This window comes from Lolium perenne, chromosome 5 (genome assembly GCF_019359855.2).
Source record: "Lolium perenne isolate Kyuss_39 chromosome 5, Kyuss_2.0, whole genome shotgun sequence".
Lineage (NCBI taxonomy): Eukaryota > Viridiplantae > Streptophyta > Magnoliopsida > Poales > Poaceae > Lolium > Lolium perenne.
The window spans coordinates 41,572,639-41,594,938 of record NC_067248.2 but is presented as its reverse complement, the minus strand read 5'-3'; the positions used below and the strand labels follow the sequence as shown (position 1 = coordinate 41,594,938).

General features: G+C 45.9%; 1 long non-coding RNA gene across 1 annotated transcript; it reads right to left on the bottom strand.

Moving 5' to 3' along the window:
• Window positions 1-6,886: 6,886 nt before the first annotated feature.
• Window positions 6,887-8,531, bottom strand: LOC139830996 (uncharacterized). Its single transcript, XR_011744752.1, has 2 exons — window positions 8,454-8,531; window positions 6,887-7,160 (listed from the first exon to the last, which is right to left on the bottom strand). It is a non-coding gene; the product is annotated as an uncharacterized lncRNA (long non-coding RNA).
• Between the last annotated feature and the right edge of the window lie 13,769 nt (window positions 8,532-22,300).

Below are 22,300 nucleotides of genomic sequence, written 5' to 3'. Positions count from 1 at the left end.
CAATAGGTAGGGCGAGGAGGTGTATCTCGGACATATAGGTAACAGGTGGATAGGACACGTGACACAACAGAATCGCAACGTAAGGATAGCATTAGATCAAATGAGCATGTAAATGTAAAATAGGTGAAGGGGTGGGCTCGCCTGTCAGATCAGAGGTAGAAGCACCGGCACGATCCTCCAGGGGGAACTCGTACTCCTGCTCGTACTGCTCTGCGTCGGCGTCTACTCGGGAAGAACCAAATAGCACATACATAGAAAGTAAAGGTACATATCAATACAAGTATGCAATGCGCAATATGATGCATGATGACATGGCAAGATGATTGTGCAAGATTTCATGTTAGCAAGATTAAGTGGGGTGCTAATAGCCACATCTAATGATAAGCACCCTCACATGACATCTAGTTCAAGTTGCAAGTTTTAGTTGGTTCAATTCAGAGATAATGCCAATGGTGCATGATAAGGTCAGATTTGAAAAATTCATGCTTTGCTGATGCAATTAGATATAAGGATTTGTCAAATTGGAGTTATAGAATTAAAGATGTGAATTATGCAACATTTAGCAATTAAATCCAGATTTGAAAAGTGACCAAATTTTAGTTGTTCAAATGTTGATACTAACTTTATATATGAAAAGTTCACAAGTTTCTGATCAAAATGGATATAAAGTTTGTATGATTTGTATTTTGGAAAGTGCAATTTTAAAACATTTAAGAAATAGGCAGAGAGCAAAACGACATGCAAAAACATTTGGCATTTCTGCCGGATATGGGATTTGAACCAGAGATGCGCCGGTAGTGAACTAAGATCAGAACCAGGGTGCTACTATTCAGATATGATACGGTACAGGCTTCAGGAAAGAAAAGGTGTAGGAGCAAGCTAACTGAATTTTGACTGAAGAAAAGAATCACGACTGTGTTACTGAATGAACAGCTAGATACAATAGCAAAAATATTTACCAGATCCGGGAGTTGAACCCAGTTCTGCGATCAAGGGACAGAGGTGGTGCCAGTGTGCTAGTGTCTCGGTTTTGAAACTATACGATTAGCATACAAGATAAGCTAGAGGAACAAGTTAACTGAAAAACTGACAGCTGCTAACTGAAAACAGACAGTTACAGATCACTGTTAGTAGCCTTACGCACGGAAATTAAAGTCTTCACCGTAAGGAAACTAAGCAGAGATTCGAGGTGTTTGCAACGAGTTGAGAAGGGTGGTGGTGCCAAGATTCGAATGGTACAAACCTTGAGTGACAACGGAGTACTGTAGCTGCGGAGAGGCTCGCCGGAAAACGGGATCGCGACACAGAGAAAACAGATGAAGTCTGAAAACGATTTTCTGGACAGATGTTTGATCGAAGGTGGCGTCGTCTACAGGCAACGAAATTGAGTGATTCCAAAACGAAAGTTGTAGTCCTTCGTCTCAGCTTTCCAACGGTGTGAATAACGCAAGCTGGAGTTGCCTGTGCTGGCGGTGAGATGCGTCGAAAGACAGCACCGTGAAACAGAAAAGATTGGACGTTTATCTACTCGATTCGTTTTCTTCCGTCTATCCAGCGAATATGCAGGGAGGAGGAGGATGGGGTACTGCTTCTGCTCACCCTGGGGTGCTCGAAGACGAGGAGGTTGCGGCGGGGAAGGTCGCCAAGCGTCGGGGACGACGAGGTGGCCGGGGTTAGATGATGACGGTGAAGAAGAACTTGACAGATCCTGGCGTCGTCCAGCTTCGGGAGGCTGTCGAGGAGAACGAGGAGGAGCGGACGGTTCTTTTCCTCTACTCAGGTGACCTCGGCGATGTCCATGGCGGCGGCAAGCTTGTGAGGATGGCGGCGGCGCTCTCGGCTATCTCACAGAGAAGGTGGAGAAAGGAGCTTGGAGGCGGCGCAAAGGAAGGGAGGCGAGCTAGGGTTGGAGAGGAGGATCTGGCGCAACTTTTATGTGACGGAAGGAGCAGGTGACCGTGAGGAGGAGGGCGACGTTGCCGCTTTTCTTCCCGAGAAGCAGGTGGAGGAGACGGCGACGTGAAGGAAAAATGTTGCCTCCGTTATCGTTTCGGTAAGATGGAAAAGGGCCAGCCCTTGGGCTGCCGCGTGAGAGATAGGGAGATAGGGAGAGAAGGAGGCCGGGCTGCTGGCTGAGTTAGTTTAGGTTTTTCTCTCTTTTATTTATTTTCTGTTTTTATTTCTTTCTCTTTTCCAAATCTTTTTCTAAAAATTTGAGAAGAGGAAAGTTTGAAATTTAAAAGAGTGGGTTTGAAATCAGAGGGCCCAACCTTCTATACCAACTATGGTGGTTGAGATTTAAAGAAGAAAAGAATAGAGGAAGCCATAGAGATTTTAATAGAAACCAAAATATTTGGTATTCAAAATATTTGGTAAACCTTAATGGGCTCAACCATTTGAGAAGGAAGGGATCCCAACTCAAGCACATATTAAGCATTGCAAAAATAGAAGAGAGGGGTAGGTTTATCAACCATATAATAGAAAATTTTGGCATGACCTATTTGAAATATAGATCAAGTGGTGGAAGGTTGGCTTGTTAGATTTTCTTGGAACATCACAAGAGGAAGGGGATGAACCAAGAAAGAGGAAGAGGAAGAACAACAAGCAAACCAAAGCAACCCAAGAATCAAATGAAATTTTTATAAAAGCCAAAGGTGATAATATGCATGAGTGCAACATGATGGTATGACAACAATGCAAGAAAAGTAAAAAGGATCTATGTATTACTCTTGGGATGTTACAAACGCCCCCCCTTGAAGGAATCGCGTCCCGAGATTCTCAGGAGGAAGAGAAAAAGGACGGGTACTCGGAACGGAGTTGATCCTCCCGCTCCCAAGTTGCTTCTTTATCGGAATGGTGCGACCACTGCACCTTGAGGAACTTGACAGAGTTGTTGCGAGTTCGACGTTCAGCTTCATCAAGAATCCGAACGGGATGCTCTTTGTAGGAGAGGTCTTCTTGGAGGTCGATGGACTCGTGATCAACTGCACGGCCTGGATCTTTGAAGCACTTCTTGAGCTGTGACACGTGGAAGACATCGTGCACTTTGGAGAGCTTCTCAGGGAGTTCAAGGAGGTAAGCGACTTCACCACGCTTTGCTAGAACCTTGAAAGGACCAATGTATCTTGGCGCCAGCTTGCCTTTGATACCGAAGCGATGAGTGCCCCTCATAGGAGTAACACGAAGGTAGGCTTGATCACCAGGCTGATATAACATATCACGGTGCTTGCTATCATAATAGCTTTTCTGCCGAGATTGTGCTATCTTCAGATTATCACGAATGATTCGCACCTTTTCTTCAGCCTCGTTGATGACATCGGGGCCAAAGATTTGCCTTTCACCAGTTTCAGACCAGTTCAGAGGTGTTCTGCATTTGCGACCATAGAGAGCTTCGAAGGGTGCCATGCCCAAGCTGGCTTGATAGCTGTTGTTGTAAGAGAACTCAGCGAATGGAATGCATTCTTCCCATTTCATGCCGAAGGAGATAACACAGGCACGGAGCATGTCCTCGAGAATCTGATTGACTCTTTCGACTTGCCCACTCGTTTGAGGATGGTAAGTCATGTCGAAGAGCAGATTAGTTCCCATAGCTTTCTGAAAGCTTGCCCAAAACTTGGAAGTGAAGATACTTCCGCGATCAGAGCTTATTTCCAAGGGAACACCATGAAGAGAAACAATCTTTGCAGTGTAGAGCTCAGCCAACTGACTAGCAGATATTGTTTCTTTGATAGGAAGGAAGTGAGCAACCTTGGAAAGACGGTCGATCACCACGAAGATAGCATCATTGCCTTTCCGAGACTTTGGAAAACCAGTCACAAAGTCCATCTCAATCTTATCCCATTTCCACTCAGGAATCTTCAGGGGTTGGAGGACACCGGCAGGTCTCTGATGTTCTGCTTTGACACGGCGATAAACATCACATTCTGAGACGTAGCGAGCAACATCCCTTTTCATCCTAGTCCACCAATAGGTAGACTTGATGTCGAGATACATCTTTGTGCTGCCAGGATGGATAGAAAGAGGAGTGTCGTGAGCTTCTTTGAGAATGAGGTTTCTCAGGTCTAGATCATTCGGAACAACAAAACGACCTTGGAAGAAGAGAGTTCCTTGATCGTCGAGAGAGAAAGACTTGTACTTGGGCTTGTGCATATTCTCTTTGATATTCTTGCTGCAATTATCTCGCAACTGTCCTTTTCGGATCTTATCTTCAAGAGTTTGCGTGATCACCAAGTTTGCAAGGTAGCCTTGGGGAACAAGCTCAAGATTCAATTTCCTGAATTCTTCATAAAGAGCAGGTTGACTTTCTTGAATCATGAGGTTGTTGCAATAGGACTTGCGACTAAGGGCGTCAGCCATGACATTAGCTTTGCCTGGAGTGTAGCTGATAGACAGATCAAAGTCCTTGATGGTTTCCATCCATCTCGTTTGACGGAGGTTCAAGTTGGGTTGTGTGAAGATGTATTTGAGACTCTTGTGGTCGGTGAAGATCTCACATTTGTTGCCCAACAAGTATTGGCGCCATGTTATTAAAGCATGTAACACGGCTGCAAGCTCAAGATCATGTGTGGGATAGTTGAGTTCATGCTTTTTCAACTGACGAGAAGCATACGCCACAACTTGACGTTCTTGCATGAGGACAGCACCTAGTCAATGAAGAGAGGCATCACAGAATATCTGGAAAGGTTTAGAAGTATCTGGGAGGACAAGGACAGGTGTGGAAGTGAGCTTCTGCTTGAGGAGATCAAAGCTTTCTTGGCATTGAGGAGACCAAAGGAACTTCTTGTCTTTCTTTAGGAGATCGGTAAGAGGCTTGGCGATCTTGGAGAAATTCTCAACAAAGCGGCGGCAGTAACTTGCCAAACCGAGGAAACTTCTCACTTGCTTGACATTCTTCGGCGGAAGCCATTCAACGATCGCCTTGACGGTTTCAGGATTGACAGCAATGCCTTTTCCCGAAATGACATGACCAAGATAGACGACTTGAGGAAGCCAAAATTCACATTTGGAGAACTTGGCATAGAGACGGTGTTCACGAAGCTTCATGAGGATGAGGCGAAGATGCTCTTCATGCTCCTCATTGGACTTGGAGTAGACAAGGATATCATCAAGATAGACTACCACAAACTTGTCGAGGTACTCCATGAAAATGTAGTTCATCAACCGAGAGAAAGTGGCAGGAGCATTAGTGAGGCCAAAGGACATGACGGTGTATTCGTAGAGACCATAACGAGTTTTGAAGGCTGTCTTGGGTACATCCTCCTTGCGGATTTTGATTTGGTGATAACCACTTCTCAAATCCATCTTAGAGAACACAGTTGCACCCGCAAGTTGATCAAAGAGCTCATTGATGCGAGGAAGAGGATATGTATTCTTGATCGTTTTCTCATTGAGAGGACGGTAATCAACCACCAATCGATCAGTTTTATCCTTTTTCTTGACGAAGATGGTAGGACATCCCCATGGAGAAGTGCTTGGCTGAATGAAACCAAGTTTTTGCAACTCGTCAAGCTGCTTCTTAAGTTCAGCCAACTCATTTGGACCCATTTTGTATGGCCGCTTTGAGATAGGAGTCGTTCCTGTGCTCTAGTTCAATGACGAACTCAACACTGTCGCTGTGTGGCATACCTGGAAGTTCTTCAGGAAAGACATCAGGAAAGTCGCAAACCACCGGTATAGACTCAAGCTCCGGAAGAGAACTAGGATTCAAAGCAAAGAGCTGAACGGAAGGTGTTTGAGAAGGTGTATACGTCAAGGTTCCTGATGAAGTAGGAAGGGAAACTGAATGGTTGGCGCAATCAATGACAACTTTGTTGGCCTTCAACCAATCCATGCCAAGGATGGTATTAAAGCCAGAACTGAGGAGAGAATGAGGAAAACCTCGAACAAAAAGTTCAAACTTTGATTGATTGTCAAGACTGATCTTCGAAGATAACATTTGTCCACTGGGAGAGAGAACCACGAGATTAGACAGCAAGGAAAACACAACAAACTCATGCATGTGCGAAACTTTGAGAGATGAAAGAATGTGACGCTCCGGTATCAAACAGAATCAGTAGTGAAAAAGGGTTGACAGAAAGCCAAGGAACCATTTGTCTTGTACAGCTAAAACATATCTTTTGCTGAACTTAAGATCTCCGTGGAACAGAAAGAGGGTTGGGAGGGCGGGAAATAAAACCTTCGGACGAGGCACGTAGGTGGGTTGCGTCGGAACAACTGATGAACCAAGATAGCAACGGAACAACGAAAGAACATGTTAGCATGAAAATACTAACATGGCAAAGGAACAGATTATATGTGGAGATTGATCAAGGATGATAATGAAGCAACCATAGTACAGAAAATTTTCAAAACACTTTTCCCTATGGCACTATGGTTTCCCACAAACACGTCCAAGCCTAGATGAAACAAGATAAGAATAGAATAAAACCGTTGCACGTCCTTACCAGAGGGAGGGTGGGTGGGGTAAGAAATAAAAGCAGAATTCCTACTCTCGCGCATAATTTCTCCTATGTAGCTACTAAAATATGAGTTTCTAGACACAACTTCGTCCGCTGCAAAGGGGCTCCTAAAGTGGCCCCGCTCTCGATACCAAGTCCGTAAGCCCCGTGAGTAGGAAAACCCAGAGCGCGCATGTAAGAGGGGTTTATGTGCATGAGGTCACTACAAAGGACCGTGAGGTCGCCTCGCATTCCCAAGCATATGGGTAGGCCAAGCAACAGCTCGACACGCCCATGCACACAACACCCACCTCAGAGGCTCACGATAGGCTTTCCAAGCCTGAGTGCTTCACCTTCCTGTGCACTTCACACATACACACACTGTGCACAGGATACAAGGGTAGAATACAGCTTGAATATCACAACATGACTATGTACGACACAAAAGATGGAAATAAGGTTCATATATATAGCAACGCTCTAATGAGCAAGATCCAAATGACACTCAATAGGGAAACATATCCCATCAGTACATCATACATAAGATAGCCAAATAGTCTGGGTACAGACAAGAACCAAATGGGACTAAGAGTCCTGAAGATAATCAAGCGGTGTTCCCATAACCAACAAGCCACAGGCTGCTGCCTTAGGAACGATCCTGCTACGCAACAAAGTCGTCGTCCGTGAACTCGACAAAGTAGCCACCTGCGTACTGCTCATCATCTGTCGTACCTGTTTGTCGAAAAGCGTGTTCCGGAAAAAGAGGAAGAAAAACGAGGGTAAGTACCGTTGGCACGTACTTGCGAGACAAGACCAGCTATGCTTGCTGGTGGGCGGTGTAAACTTCGCCCGGCTATATGTGGAGTTTAGCGGCAGCAAAGCACTAACCAATAGAGACACGCTACAACTTCCGTCTAATAGAGAAGGTGAGAGAGCGCATAATCTAGCAGTTCTATACTCTGCAAACAACAACCCAGCCAGTGCGATCCCCCTTAGCCAAGAGGTACTAACAAGGCACTCACACAGTTGACAATTTTATATCATTCCATTATAATAGGGCTAACTTACTACGCAAATAATTAGCAAGTTATTAGCGACAACATTAGGTGTAAGTTGTTCTATGATCGAGTTAAACAGCTCCAAGTCGTCCATAACCGCGGACACGGCTTATCGATAAGATTTACCCTGCAGGGGTGCACCAATGTTACCATACACGCATGCTCGAACCCGCATAGTCAAGTGCGGAGTCTCACAACAAGACCGTTCCCAGATCTGCAAGAATGCCTAGGGGGGCCACCCGCCTAAGCTACCCGTATCGAAGTTCGGCCGTACTCCGAGACGGACTCAGAGGTTTGCGCCGGCGGCTAGGCGTGCGAACCACACGCTTCGCTAAACGTCCCGCAAGGTACAGTACAGAAATAAACACCCGAAGGCAACAGGAAGTAAACACCCGAAGGCAACAGTAAGTAAACACCCGAAGGCAACAGTAAGTAAAACATGGCATACATGGCATAGGCAAATAAAACCAAGGTTGTGGCCCCCTTTTCAACAGACTTGAGAAATGGTAATGGGTGATGGGGGGTCCCGATAAAACCTCCCACGAGTGGTTAGCGCGCTCAATCTTAGAAACAGGTAACAAGAACTCGGGTCCTAGGGGACATTAGCAAGTCAAAGTTCCGATGCTTTCGCAAAGGGGCTCACAGATGCCTCTGCATATTATATCCCTTAGCAATTTTATTTGTAGCAAAAGTTATCCACTTCATTTTCGAAAAGGTAGTACATGTGTCAACACCCCAACAAGATATCCCGAACATTTCGAGATATCAACAAAAACCCTAAACTCGCCTACGACTCGCAAAGCTGGCAAACAACAAACAATAGGTAGGGCGAGGAGGTGTATCTCGGACATATAGGTAACAGGTGGATAGGACACGTGACACAACAGAATCGCAACGTAAGGATAGCATTAGATCAAATGAGCATGTAAATGTAAAATAGGTGAAGGGGTGGGCTCGCCTGTCAGATCAGAGGTAGAAGCACCGGCACGATCCTCCAGGGGGAACTCGTACTCCTGCTCGTACTGCTCTGCGTCGGGCGTCCTACTCGGGAAGAACCAAATAGCACATACATAGAAAGTAAAGGTACATATCAATACAAGTATGCAATGCGCAATATGATGCATGATGACATGGCAAGATGATTGTGCAAGATTTCATGTTAGCAAGATTAAGTGGGGTGCTAATAGCCACATCTAATGATAAGCACCCTCACATGACATCTAGTTCAAGTTGCAAGTTTTAGTTGGTTCAATTCAGAGATAATGCCAATGGTGCATGATAAGGTCAGATTTGAAAAATTCATGCTTTGCTGATGCAATTAGATATAAGGATTTGTCAAATTGGAGTTATAGAATTAAAGATGTGAATTATGCAACATTTAGCAATTAAATCCAGATTTGAAAAGTGACCAAATTTTAGTTGTTCAAATGTTGATACTAACTTTATATATGAAAAGTTCACAAGTTTCTGATCAAAATGGATATAAAGTTTGTATGATTTGTATTTTGGAAAGTGCAATTTTAAAACATTTAAGAAATAGGCAGAGAGCAAAACGACATGCAAAAACATTTGGCATTTCTGCCGGATATGGGATTTGAACCAGAGATGCGCCGGTAGTGAACTAAGATCAGAACCAGGGTGCTACTATTCAGATATGATACGGTACAGGCTTCAGGAAAGAAAAGGTGTAGGAGCAAGCTAACTGAATTTTGACTGAAGAAAAGAATCACGACTGTGTTACTGAATGAACAGCTAGATACAATAGCAAAAATATTTACCAGATCCGGGAGTTGAACCCAGTTCTGCGATCAAGGGACAGAGGTGGTGCCAGTGTGCTAGTGTCTCGGTTTTGAAACTATACGATTAGCATACAAGATAAGCTAGAGGAACAAGTTAACTGAAAAACTGACAGCTGCTAACTGAAAACAGACAGTTACAGATCACTGTTAGTAGCCTTACGCACGGAAATTAAAGTCTTCACCGTAAGGAAACTAAGCAGAGATTCGAGGTGTTTGCAACGAGTTGAGAAGGGTGGTGGTGCCAAGATTCGAATGGTACAAACCTTGAGTGACAACGGAGTACTGTAGCTGCGGAGAGGCTCGCCGGAAAACGGGATCGCGACACAGAGAAAACAGATGAAGTCTGAAAACGATTTTCTGGACAGATGTTTGATCGAAGGTGGCGTCGTCTACAGGCAACGAAATTGAGTGATTCCAAAACGAAAGTTGTAGTCCTTCGTCTCAGCTTTCCAACGGTGTGAATAACGCAAGCTGGAGTTGCCTGTGCTGGCGGTGAGATGCGTCGAAAGACAGCACCGTGAAACAGAAAAGATTGGACGTTTATCTACTCGATTCGTTTTCTTCCGTCTATCCAGCGAATATGCAGGGAGGAGGAGGATGGGGTACTGCTTCTGCTCACCCTGGGGTGCTCGAAGACGAGGAGGTTGCGGCGGGGAAGGTCGCCGGCGTCGGGGACGACGAGGTGGCCGGGGTTAGATGATGACGGTGAAGAAGAACTTGACAGATCCTGGCGTCGTCCAGCTTCGGGAGGCTGTCGAGGAGAACGAGGAGGAGCGGACGGTTCTTTTCCTCTACTCAGGTGACCTCGGCGATGTCCATGGCGGCGGCAAGCTTGTGAGGATGGCGGCGGCGCTCTCGGCTATCTCACAGAGAAGGTGGAGAAAGGAGCTTGGAGGCGGCGCAAAGGAAGGGAGGCGAGCTAGGGTTGGAGAGGAGGATCTGGCGCAACTTTTATGTGACGGAAGGAGCAGGTGACCGTGAGGAGGAGGGCGACGTCGTCGCTTTTCTTCCCAGAAGCAGGTGGAGGAGACGGCGACGTGAAGGAAAAATGTTGCCTCCGTTTACTGTTTCTGGTAAGATGGAAAAGGGCCAGCCCTTGGGCTGCCGCGTGAGAGATAGGGAGATAGGGAGAGAAGGAGGCCGGGCTGCTGGCTGAGTTAGTTTAGGTTTTTCTCTCTTTTATTTATTTTCTGTTTTTATTTCTTTCTCTTTTCCAAATCTTTTTCTAAAAATTTGAGAAGAGGAAAGTTTGAAATTTAAAAGAGTGGGTTTGAAATCAGAGGGCCCAACCTTCTATACCAACTATGGTGGTTGAGATTTAAAGAAGAAAAGAATAGAGGAAGCCATAGAGATTTTAATAGAAACCAAAATATTTGGTATTCAAAATATTTGGTAAACCTTAATGGGCTCAACCATTTGAGAAGGAAGGGATCCCAACTCAAGCACATATTAAGCATTGCAAAAATAGAAGAGAGGGGTAGGTTTATCAACCATATAATAGAAAATTTTGGCATGACCTATTTGAAATATAGATCAAGTGGTGGAAGGTTGGCTTGTTAGATTTTCTTGGAACATCACAAGAGGAAGGGGATGAACCAAGAAAGAGGAAGAGGAAGAACAACAAGCAAACCAAAGCAACCCAAGAATCAAATGAAATTTTTATAAAAGCCAAAGGTGATAATATGCATGAGTGCAACATGATGGTATGACAACAATGCAAGAAAAGTAAAAAGGATCTATGTATTACTCTTGGGATGTTACAGTGATCCACTTAAGGGAAAACTTGCTGCTGTTCTACAAACCTCTGCTCTTGGAGGCCCAACACTGTCTACAGGAAAAGGAGGCGGAAGTAGACATCAGCCGCGCCGCCTTAGTGTGGCGCCACCTCATGGCCCCACTTCGTATCTCCTTCGGTCTTCTGGAAGCTTCGTGAAAAAATAAGACCCTGGGTGTTGATTTCGTCCAATTCCGAGAATATTTGCTTTGTAAGATTTCTGAAACCAAAAACAGCAGAAAACAGCAACTGGCTCTTCGGCATCTTGTCAATAGGTTAGTGCCGGAAAATGCATAAATATGACATAAAGTATGTACAAAACATGTGAGTATCATCAATAAAGTAGCATGGAACATAAGAAATTATAGATACGTTTGAGACGTATCACATCACGGTCATGACCCGGAAAGGATCCGACTTGATCAGTGACCTCACGGAAACCTTTGAGAACCTCCGACGGTACAAGATGATGTTGAATCCGCTGAAGTGCGTCTTTGGCGTACCAGTCGGAAAACTCCTTGGCTTCATTTTATCTCACAGAGGCATTGAAGTTAATCCGGAAAAGATCAAGGCTATTTGGTGCATAAAAGGCCAACTTGTCTCAAAGATGTGCAACGATTAACTGGTTGTGTCGCCGCAATTAGTAGATTTGTTAGCCGTCTTGGCAAGAAGGTACTACCTCTATACAAGCTGCTGAAGAAATTAGACAAGTTTGTCTGGGACGATGCAACAGACGCAACACTTCAAGGGTTGAAAGAAATACTCTCTTCCCCCTATCTTGGCGGCACCAGCCGAGTCAGAACCTATGTTCCTCTACCTGGCAGCCTCCAACAAGATCGTCAGTTTAGTTATCGTGGTGGAGCGAAAGGAAGAAAGCTATGAACACGGAGTCCAGCGGCCAGTATACTACATAAGCGAGGTCCTAACGGAATCCAAGCAAAGATACCCTCACTTTCAGAAGCTAGTCTATGGAGTTTTCCTAGGTAGCTGGAAGCTGAGGCACTACTTCTAGGAGCATCCTATGACAGTGGTGAGCAAGGCTCCCTTGTCAACCATCATCAATAATTCCGACGCAACAGGACGCGTAGCAAAATGGGGCATCGAATTATCTACCTTCGATATCAACTACCAAGCCAGAACCGCGATCAAATCCCAAGCTTTGGTAGATTTTATCGCTGATTGGACTGAAACACCGGAGGGCGAACCTATGCCGGAACCTGAACCTTGGATCATGCACTTTGACAGATCAAAGCAGAACCAAGGCTCGGGGAATGGAGTTACCCTGAAATCACCAACCGGAGAAGAACTGCAGTACGTCTTGCAGATTCACTTCGAAGCTACAAACAACATGGCGGAATACGAGGCCCAACTACACGGATTGTGCATCGCTAAGGAAATTGGGATCAAGCACATAATATGCTACAGAGATTCTGACCTGGTGGCACAACAAGTAGCCGGAACCTGGAACGCCAGAAACTCCGTTATGGTGACTTACAGAGACGAAGTTGACGAGATTGCCAAGAGCTTCCTCGGATATGAAGTCAAGTACGCCAGGAGAGATGATAACACAACGGCAGATATGTTTTCCAAGATCGGATCCGGTCGAAAACCAATTCCACCCGGAATTTTTCTGGAGCACCTACGGACACCTCAGTCAAGGGCGCTAACCCGGAAAACCCAGATGTGGCAGTGTCTCCGGCTAAGGAGGTAATGGCTATTATTCCGGCCTGGACACAGCCTTTCCTGGACTACCTCATGGATCAAAAGAAGTTGCCGGAGGATGAAGTCCTCACGCGACAGATCATGACGAGCAAGATCCTACACAATTGTTGATGGACAGCTCTACAAAAGAAGTGCAAACGGGGTATTTCTCAAATGCGTCTCAAATCAAGATGCCGTTGAAATCCTCAGAGAGATCCATGCAGGGGATTGCGGGCATCCCGCCGCTCCCAGATCCCTTGTTGCAAAAGCTTTCTAGCTAGGATTTTACTGGTTAACAGCTAAAGAAGATGCTGACAACATCGTGAAAACCTGCTGAGGTTGCCAGTTTTATGCTACTCAACCAAATGCTCCGGATCAGGAGCTGAAGACCATCCCCATTACTTGGCCGTTCGTGGTCTGGGGGCTAGATATGGTCGGAAAATTAAAGAAATCATCTCCTGGCAGTTTTGAATACCTCTTGGTCGCTATTGACAAGTTCAGTAAGTGGATTGAGGCAAAGCCAGTGAGAAAAGCCGATGGTGCTACGGCACTTAAATTTGTTTGCAGCCTCGTGATGAGATTCGGTGTCAACACCCGAATTTTTAAGTCCGGATGCCTATTATGTCATACATCGCAATCCCAGGAATATTGTTGTTGCGAGGCATAATAGTTAAGTATCACAGTCATCATTCATTACAAACCATATTGTCTTACAATTTGGAATCACATCATCCATATTACACAAACAGTTGATCTATTGATCAACGAACAAAACACAAGTTCATAGCGGAAGCGTAAGATACAAGGACTCTCTAGTCCACAGGCCAACGCTTGACGTCGGAAAACTCCTAGTTGTCGTAGGCATCCTGCTGGTCATCTCCTTGTTCATCTTCATACTCTGGCCATTTGAATAGCCAGGGACAAAGCCGTGAGTACTTCAAGTACTCGCAAGCTAATACTAATGTAAGTGCTAGATAATTCTAGTAAGGTTTGCTAAGCTCTAGTTTATTTGCATAAAGCCAATTTTAGTTCACAAGTATTTGAGAAAAGCTTATTCAAGTGCTAACTAACTCAAGTGGGAGCATTAGTGTCATTCCCACCATTCAAGTGGTGATTTCAATTCCATTCACCACTTCACAATTCAATTCACCATCATTTTCAAGAATTTGACATCGGAAACTGTATGGCCTTTCCAACCGTCCGTAACCGTGGACGCGGCTATTCGAATAGATTGACACTCTGCAGAGGTTGCACACTTGTGCCACAACATTTGATTTCATCCGTCGGGATTACCTTGAATCATCGTAACACAGTACGCGGATCATCAACCATAACCTTTCACTTAGGGCATCTCCAACGCAGAGACCCAAATGGGAATCTTTCGTCCGTTTGGGTCTTTTCGGACAAAAACAGCACCCAACGGGGCAACCTAAACCCAAAACGGACAGCCATTAAAGTCCGGGGCGACCCAAACCGGTCCCAAATCTGGGCGGACTTTGCGTCTGTCCGGATGGTTTCGGACGGCTCGGACGTTCGGTTTTATCCGCCCAGCCCCACACCTTCTCTCTCCTCTATCTTCTTTTTCCCATGATTATGGCCGAAATAGCCACCGGAGTTTGGCTGGCCTGGCCAACTGCCGGCGCCGCCGACGTATGGCGTACCCCGGCGCCGACTCCTCCTTTTTTTTCATCCGTGCCCGAAGTTGCCGCTGCCAAAACGAGCTCCGGCGAGAAAGTTCGTCGACGGCGACGAGCAAGGGCGTGGGCGGAGCCAGCCGCGTCGGCCACGGGCAGGGGCGGGCAGGCACGGCCGGGGGCGGGGCCGGCCACGTCGGCCACGGGCGGGGCCGGCTGGCCGCCGCGCCACGGGCGGGGGCGGGCGGGCACGAGCTCGCCGCGAGCACGGGCAGGCGGAGCTCGCCGCGAGCACGGGCGGAGCCAGCCGCGTCGGCCACGGGCGGGGGCAGAGCTGGCCGCGCGCGCCACGGGCGGGGCCGCAGCTGGCCGTCGCGCCACGGGCGTGGGCGGGCGGGCACGGCCACGTGCCGGCGGGCACGGCCACAGCGGGCCGGGCGAAGGGCACGGCCACGGGCGGCGGGCGAGCGGGCACGGCCACGGGCGGAGGCGGGCGAGCGGGCACGGCCGGGCGGCGCCGGCTGCGTCGGCCATCGGCGGGGCCAGAGCTGGCCGTCGCGCCACGGACGGGGGCGGCGGGCACGGACGGGGCGGCGGGCACGGCCGGGGCGGGCCGGAGCTGGCCGTCGCGCCACGGGCGGGGGCGGGCGAGCACGGCCGGGGCGGGCCGGAGCTGGCCGTGCGCGCCACGGCCGGGCGGAGCCGGCCGCATCTCGCCACGACGGCGCCGTGAGCCGCGCCACGCCACGACGAGGCCCCGTGCCGCGCCTCGCCACGAGCACGGCCCCTGTCGCGCGCCCGCCATGGCCTCCTCTAGATGCTGCCTGCGCGCCTGGCCTCCTCCGGATTTTGCGCGCGCCCGCCATGGCCTCCACCAGCCAGCCATGGCCTCCTACAGCTGCTGCCCGCGCGCCCGCCATGAACTACAAGGAGGAAGTAGTACAAGGAGTTGTTGCGCCGGTGGAAGTAGTACAAGGAAAGAGATGATTTTATTTTATTTGGGTCTTGCTGCGTTGGGGATTACTAGCTGAGACCAATGTCCGTCGACCATCCGCGCGCATCCGCTTGTCCGTGCGGCGACCCAAACGACCCAAAACGGATGTCCGTTTGGGTCGCCTGGTTGGAGATGCCCTTACAAATCCTAGTATGAGCACCTCTCCCCATGAACTTGGCCTCCCAGTGAAAACCAACTGTCAACCTTTGAAATGCACAGGGCTTGGCCATACAATTCACCTCAATTCACATCATTTCTCAACAACGGAGGCAGCCTCAAGCATAACCCCTATGATGTGTGTTTAGAGGGAACCCATACTAAGATGCATAAACTTCCAGTTAAGCCCTACCCATAATCAGGTATTGTGGGGGTACTCAATATTGGAAAGGTATCGCATTCAAACCAATATCATGTTTATCAAAAATCACCATTTTCTCTTGTTCATATTCACCTTCAAAAATCATTCAATGGAATGCTTCATCATTCCAAGGTTTCAAATTTCAGTTCAAGTCCCACATTGTTCCCATCTAGAGTAGTCAAGTTTTAATTCATTAGCACTAGCTCTAAATCATGAGGGGTGCTATCTTGCTTTGCTTGATGGAGACTAACTTTACTACTCTAGTAAACTTCTTTTACTTTGACCAAAGTTAACTATAAAAGTAGCTCTTGGAAAACAACAAGTAACACTTGTATGGTAAAAACTTGGGGTAGGCTTATGGTAAGAAAAGGTAAGACTATGGTGCCTTGCCCCAAAGGGGCTTTGCACTTTGCAAGAATATTAGCTTGCCTTGGTAGTTCTCAAAGTTCTCCTCCTCCTCCTCTTGGTAGCAACCTTCTTCTTCCGGGTATTCTCCGGTGCTAGCATCTAAATTTAAATACGAGCATAATCACTCAACTAATTCAATGGCTATTCCACACATCACATATATTCACACAAACTATTCTAAGCCCACAATTAATCTAGTTATGGTGCATTGGTTGTTTTGCTTGAGGAGAAATAACTTCCTTTTATTTAATATGTAACTGATATTTTCCATAGGGTTCTTGAGAAATAATTTCCTCTCATTGAAATCTTCTTAAGATTTAATTTCTCAAACAATCATGCATGAATTTAGGTTGACCTAAGTCAACCATTCATTATCATCATTTGAGAAAATGATTTAAATGAGGTAGACCACCTCATACCATTTAATAATGCTACCAATGATTTAAATCTCCAAGTAATTCATATAGGAGAGTTTGGCCAGGTGTCCAAACATCACATGAATTCATTTGGGACAAGATTTAAATGAAGTAAAATACTTCATATGATTTGCATAATAGTTTTGGACAATATCACTTAGAGAAACTAGCCATATTGTCCATTAATTAAAGTAGGGCATGATCATGCAAAGTGACCACACCATTTTCTTGCATAAACAATTAGTGTAAGTCAAATGTGAGCTATTGGAGTTGGAATTAACTTAATATCTATTTTGGTTGATATTTAATAATTATTTGAATACGGAAAAGTCCCTGCCTTCTTCTTTTTATCAGATTAATTCTACAACAAATCTTGAGGTGGGACCAGTTGCATATTGTAGATCTTTTTAGTAGCTTTCCAGCAATATCAAATTTGTTAAATTTGTCCAAGCGAAACAAATTCTAAGGATTTTCAAAGTTGGAGCCAGTATTGAATTTAAATGGATTTGAATTAAACATTATTTGAATTCATGGGCTGGCGGGAAAGCTAAGTGGGCCGAATCGGTTTGAAACAGAGAGAAACGGCCCAGCAACGCATCCAGTGCGCGTGGGCCTGCTGACAGTGTGGGGGCCACTAGTCAGCGGCTGTTCCACGCCGAATCGGTACGAGCGACGCGACGCGTTGGATTAGAAGGCAATCCAACGGCTCACCGTCGTCGTCTTCTCCGACGAGAGAGGGTTACGGGCACGGCGGCGCTAGGGGGTCGGAGGGCTCACCGAGGCTCCAGCAAGGTTTGGCAGTGTGCGTGAGGTAGATGTGGACGACGGCGAAGCAGCTGGTAGCAGTGGCGGAGCTCGAGGTGGCCTGGATCGACGGCGATTGCTCCAGGGCTTCCGCGGCTCCGAGCTTGCGATTGCGGCGACTCCGGTGGAGATTGACTTGGCTAATGGTGCGAGGAGAAGTGGTAAAGGGTGGGGAGTGAGATGGTGTGCTCAATGGCGTCCAGGGAACGCGGTATTTATAGAATCAATCAAGGGCTGCGGGGAAGGGTGGTGGTCGACATGGGCGCGGCGATTCCGGCGAGGTATTGGGCTAGGCAAAGGTTCAGGGACGTTCTCCTCATCCAGGCGAAGCTGTAGGTAGCAACGGCATGGTCGGGCGGCGTCTGTGGGCGACGCATTGCTTCCGTGTCGTCGGGCGGCGTCTACGGGATTTTCTTCTCCGTCTCCGGCGGCGTCGGTCCAGGGAGTGGTCGTGAGCGTGTCTGGCGGCGTCGTGGTGGTGCAGCGATGCTCAACGCAGCGAGAGAGGGGCCAGGGCGGGTGCGAGTGAGTGGAACGACGCGTGTCCAGTGTGCGTCCACGCGCGACGTTGATACGTCTCCGACGTATCGATAATTTCTTATGTTCCATGCCAGATTATTGATGTTATCTACATGTTTAATGCACACTTTATGTCATATTCGTGCATTTTCTGGAACTAACCTATTAACAAGATGCCGAAGTGCCAGTTGCTGTTTTCTGCTATTTTTGGTTTCAGAAATCCTAGTAAGGAAATATTCTCGGAATTGGACGAAATCAAAGCCCAGGGGCCTATTTTTCCATGAAGCTTCCAGAAGTCCGAAGACGAGACGAAGAGGGGCCACGGGGTGGCCAAACCCTAGGGCGGCGCAGCCCCACCCCTGGCCGCGCCGGCCTATGGTGTGGGTCCCCCGTGCCGCCTCTTGACCTGCCCTTCCGCCTACTTAAAGCCTCCATGACGAAACCCCCAGTACCGAGAGCCACGATACGGAAAACCTTCCAGAGACGCCGCCAACGCCGATCCCATCTCGGGGGATCCAGGAGATCGCCTCCGGCACCCTGCCAGAGAGGGGAATCATCTCCCGGAGGACTCTACGCCGCCATGGTCACCTCCGGTGTGATGAGTGAGTAGTCTACCCCTGGACTATGGGTCCATAGCAGTAGCTAGATGGTTGTCTTCTCCCCATTGTGCTATCATTGTCGGATCTTGTGAGCTGCCTAACATGATCAAGATCATCTATCTGTAATTCTATATGTTGCGTTTGTTGGGATCCGATGAATAGAGAATACTTGTTATGTTGATTATCAAAGTTATATCTACGTGTTATTTATGATCTTGCATGCTTTCTGTTACTAGTAGATGCTCTGGCCAAGTAGATGCTTGTAACTCCAAGAGGGAGTACTTATGCTCGATAGTGGGTTCATGCCTGCATTGACACCGGGACGATGTGACAGAAAGTTCTAAGGTTGTGTTGTGCTGTTGCCACTAGGGATAAAACATTGATGCTATGTCTAAGGATGTAGTTGTTGATTACATTACGCACCATACTTAATGCAATTGTCTGTTGCTTTGCAACTTAATACTGGAGGGGGTTTGGATGATAACCTGAAGGTGGACTTTTTAGGCATAGATGCAGTTGGATGGCGGTCTATGTACTTTGTCGTAATGCCCAATTAAATCTCACTATACTCATCATGATATGTATGTGCATTGTCATGCTCTCTTTATTTGTCAATTGCCCAACTGTAATTTGTTCACTTAACATGCTGTTTGTCTTATGGGAGAGACACCTCTAGTGAACTGTGGACCCCGGTCCAATTCTCTTTACTGAAATACAATCTACTGCAATACTTGTTCTACTGTTTTCTGCAAACAATCATCTTCCACACAATACGGTTAATCCTTTGTTACAGCAAGCCGGTGAGATTGACAACCTGTTTCGTTGGGGCAAAGTACTTTGGTTGTGTTGTGCAGGTTCCACGTTGGCGCCGGAATCCCTGGTGTTGCGCCGCACTACATCCCGCCGCCATCAACCTTCAACGTGCTTCTTGACTCCTACTGGTCCGATTAAACCTTGGTTTCTTACTGAGGGAAACTTGCCGCTGTGCGCATCACACCTTCCTCTTGGGGTTCCCAACGGACGTGCCAACCACACGCATCAAGCAAATTTCTCGGCGCCGTTGTCTGGGAGATCAAGACACGCTGCAAGGGGAGTCTCCACTTCTCAATCTCTTTACTTTGTTTTTGTCTTGCTTAGTTTTATTTACTACTTTGTTTGCTGCACTAAATCAAAATACAAAAAAATTAGTTGCTAGTTTTACTTTACTTGCTATCTTGTTTGCTATATCAAAAACACAAAAAAATTAGTTTACTTGCATTTACTTTACTTATTTCATCATGTTTCCTTTTAATTTCACCACAAAAGACATACCGGTAGGACGTGGGTCTATAGTTGGGAGAAATAATATAGAAGAATTTTTCAATCATGTTAGTACTATTGAAAATTTTGAAGATAGACACTTGGTAGACCTTGCACCTACTTATGAAATTGCTGCTGCGCATTTAGTTCGCCTGTTGGAGACTAAATTTGTTAATCTTAATCCTATAATCCAACACATGTTTCTCACACTTGGTGATATGGAAGAAGGGGAAAAGAAAGATTTTGTTTTAGAAACCCTTCTTAGAGAATTTGGTGGTCTAGCAAGAGAAGCTAGGAAGGTCTTTGCTAAATTTAATATGCTTGGTTCTCATACTAATTTTGTTAGTCTACTTGAAAAGATGGACATGGATAGAATAAGATGCACTAATAATATTGATGATGGTGGGGAGATCAAAGCACCAATACCATGTAAACTCCTAGCTATGAATGATGCGCTAGAAAATAACTATGCTTGGCTTGTTCCTGAAAATTTGTTTGATGAGAGTAGCACGCCTAAGACTAATGAAAAAGGAGATGCTAAAACTTATGTATCTAATATATTATGCCTGGTTGAGAAAACTCTGCACCCCGCTGAGAATGCACCACCCTTTGATAATACTTGATACACACTTTCTGCGCCTAGCTGAAAGGCGTTAAAGAAAAGCGCTTATGGGAGACAACCCATGTTTTTACCTACAGTACTTTGTTTTTATTTTGTGTCTTGGAAGTTGTTTACTACTGTAGCAACCTCTCCTTATCTTAGTTTTGTGTTTTGTTGTGCCAAGTTAAGCCGTTGATAGAAAAGTAAGTACTAGATTTGGATTACTGCATAGTTCCAGATTTCTTTGCTGTCACGAATCTGGGTCCACCTCCCTGTAGGTAGCTCAGAAAATTAAGCCAATTTACGTGCATGATCCACAGATATGTACGCAACTTTCATTCAATTTGAGCATTTTCATTTGAGCAAGTCTGGTGCCATTTTAAAATTCGTCAATACGAACTGTTCTATTTTGACAGATTCTGCCTTTTATTTCGCATTGCCTCTTTTGCTATGTTGGATGAATTTCTTTGATCCACTAATGTCCAGTAGCATTATGCAATGTCCAGAAGTGTTAAGAATGATTGTGTCACCTCTGAATATGATAATTTATATTGTGCACTAACCCTCTAATGAGTTGTTTCGAGTTTGGTGTGGAGGAAGTTTTCAAGGATCAAGAGAGGAGTATGATGCAACATGATCAAGGAGAGTGAAAGCTCTAAGCTTGGGGATGTCCCGGTGGTTCACCCCTGCATATATTAAGAAGACTCAGGCGTCTAAGCTTGGGGATGCCCAAGGCATCCCCTTCTTCATCGACAACATTATCAGGTTCCTCCCCTGAAACTACATTTTTATTCCATCACATCTTATGTGCTTTGCTTGGAGCGTCGGTTTGTTTTTGTTTTTTGTTTTGTTTGAATAAAATGGATCCTAGCATTCACTTTATGGGAGAGAGACACGCTCCGCTGTAGCATATGGACAAGTATGTCCTTGGTTTCTACTCATAGTATTCATGGCGAAGTTTCTCCTTCGTTAAATTGTTATATGGTTGGAATTGGAAAATGATACATGTAGTAATTGCTATAAATGTCTTGGGTAATGTGATACTTGGCAATTGTTTTGCTCATGATTAAGCTCTTGCATCATATGCTTTGCACCAATTAATGAAGAAATACATAGAGCATGCTAAAATTTGGTTTGCATATTTGGTTTCTCTAAGGTCTAGATAATTTCTAGTATTGAGTTTGAACAACAAGGAAGACGGTGTAGAGTCTTATAATGTTTTCAATATATCTTTTATGTGAGTTTTGCTGCACCGGTTCATCCTTGTGTTTGTTTCAAATAAGCCTTGCTAGCCTAAACCTTGTATCGAGAGGGAATACTTCTCATGCATCCAAAATACTTGAGCCAACCACTATGCCATTTGTGTCCACCATACCTACCTACTACATGGTATTTTCCGCCATTCCAAAGTAAATTGCTTGAGTGCTACCTTTAAAATTCCATCATTCACCTTTGCAATACATAGCTCATGGGACAAATAGCTTAAAAACTATTGTGGTATTGAATATGTAATTATGCACTTTATCTCTTATTAAGTTGCTTGTTGTGCGATAACCATGTTTACTGGGGACGCCATCAACTTTGCATTGTTGAATTTCATGTGAGTTGCTATGCATGTTCGTCTTGTCTGAAGTAAGAGCGATCTACCACCTTATGGTTAAGCATGCATATTGTTAGAGAAGAACATTGGGCCGCTAACTAAAGCCATGATCCATGGTGGAAGTTTCAGTTTTGGACATATATCCTCAATCTCAAATGAGAAAATTATTAATTGTTGTTACATGCTTATGCATAAAAGAGGAGTCCATTATCTGTTGTCTATGTTGTCCCTGTATGGATGTCTAAGTTGAAGAATAATCAATAGCGAGAAAACCAATGCGAGCTTTCTACTTAGACCTT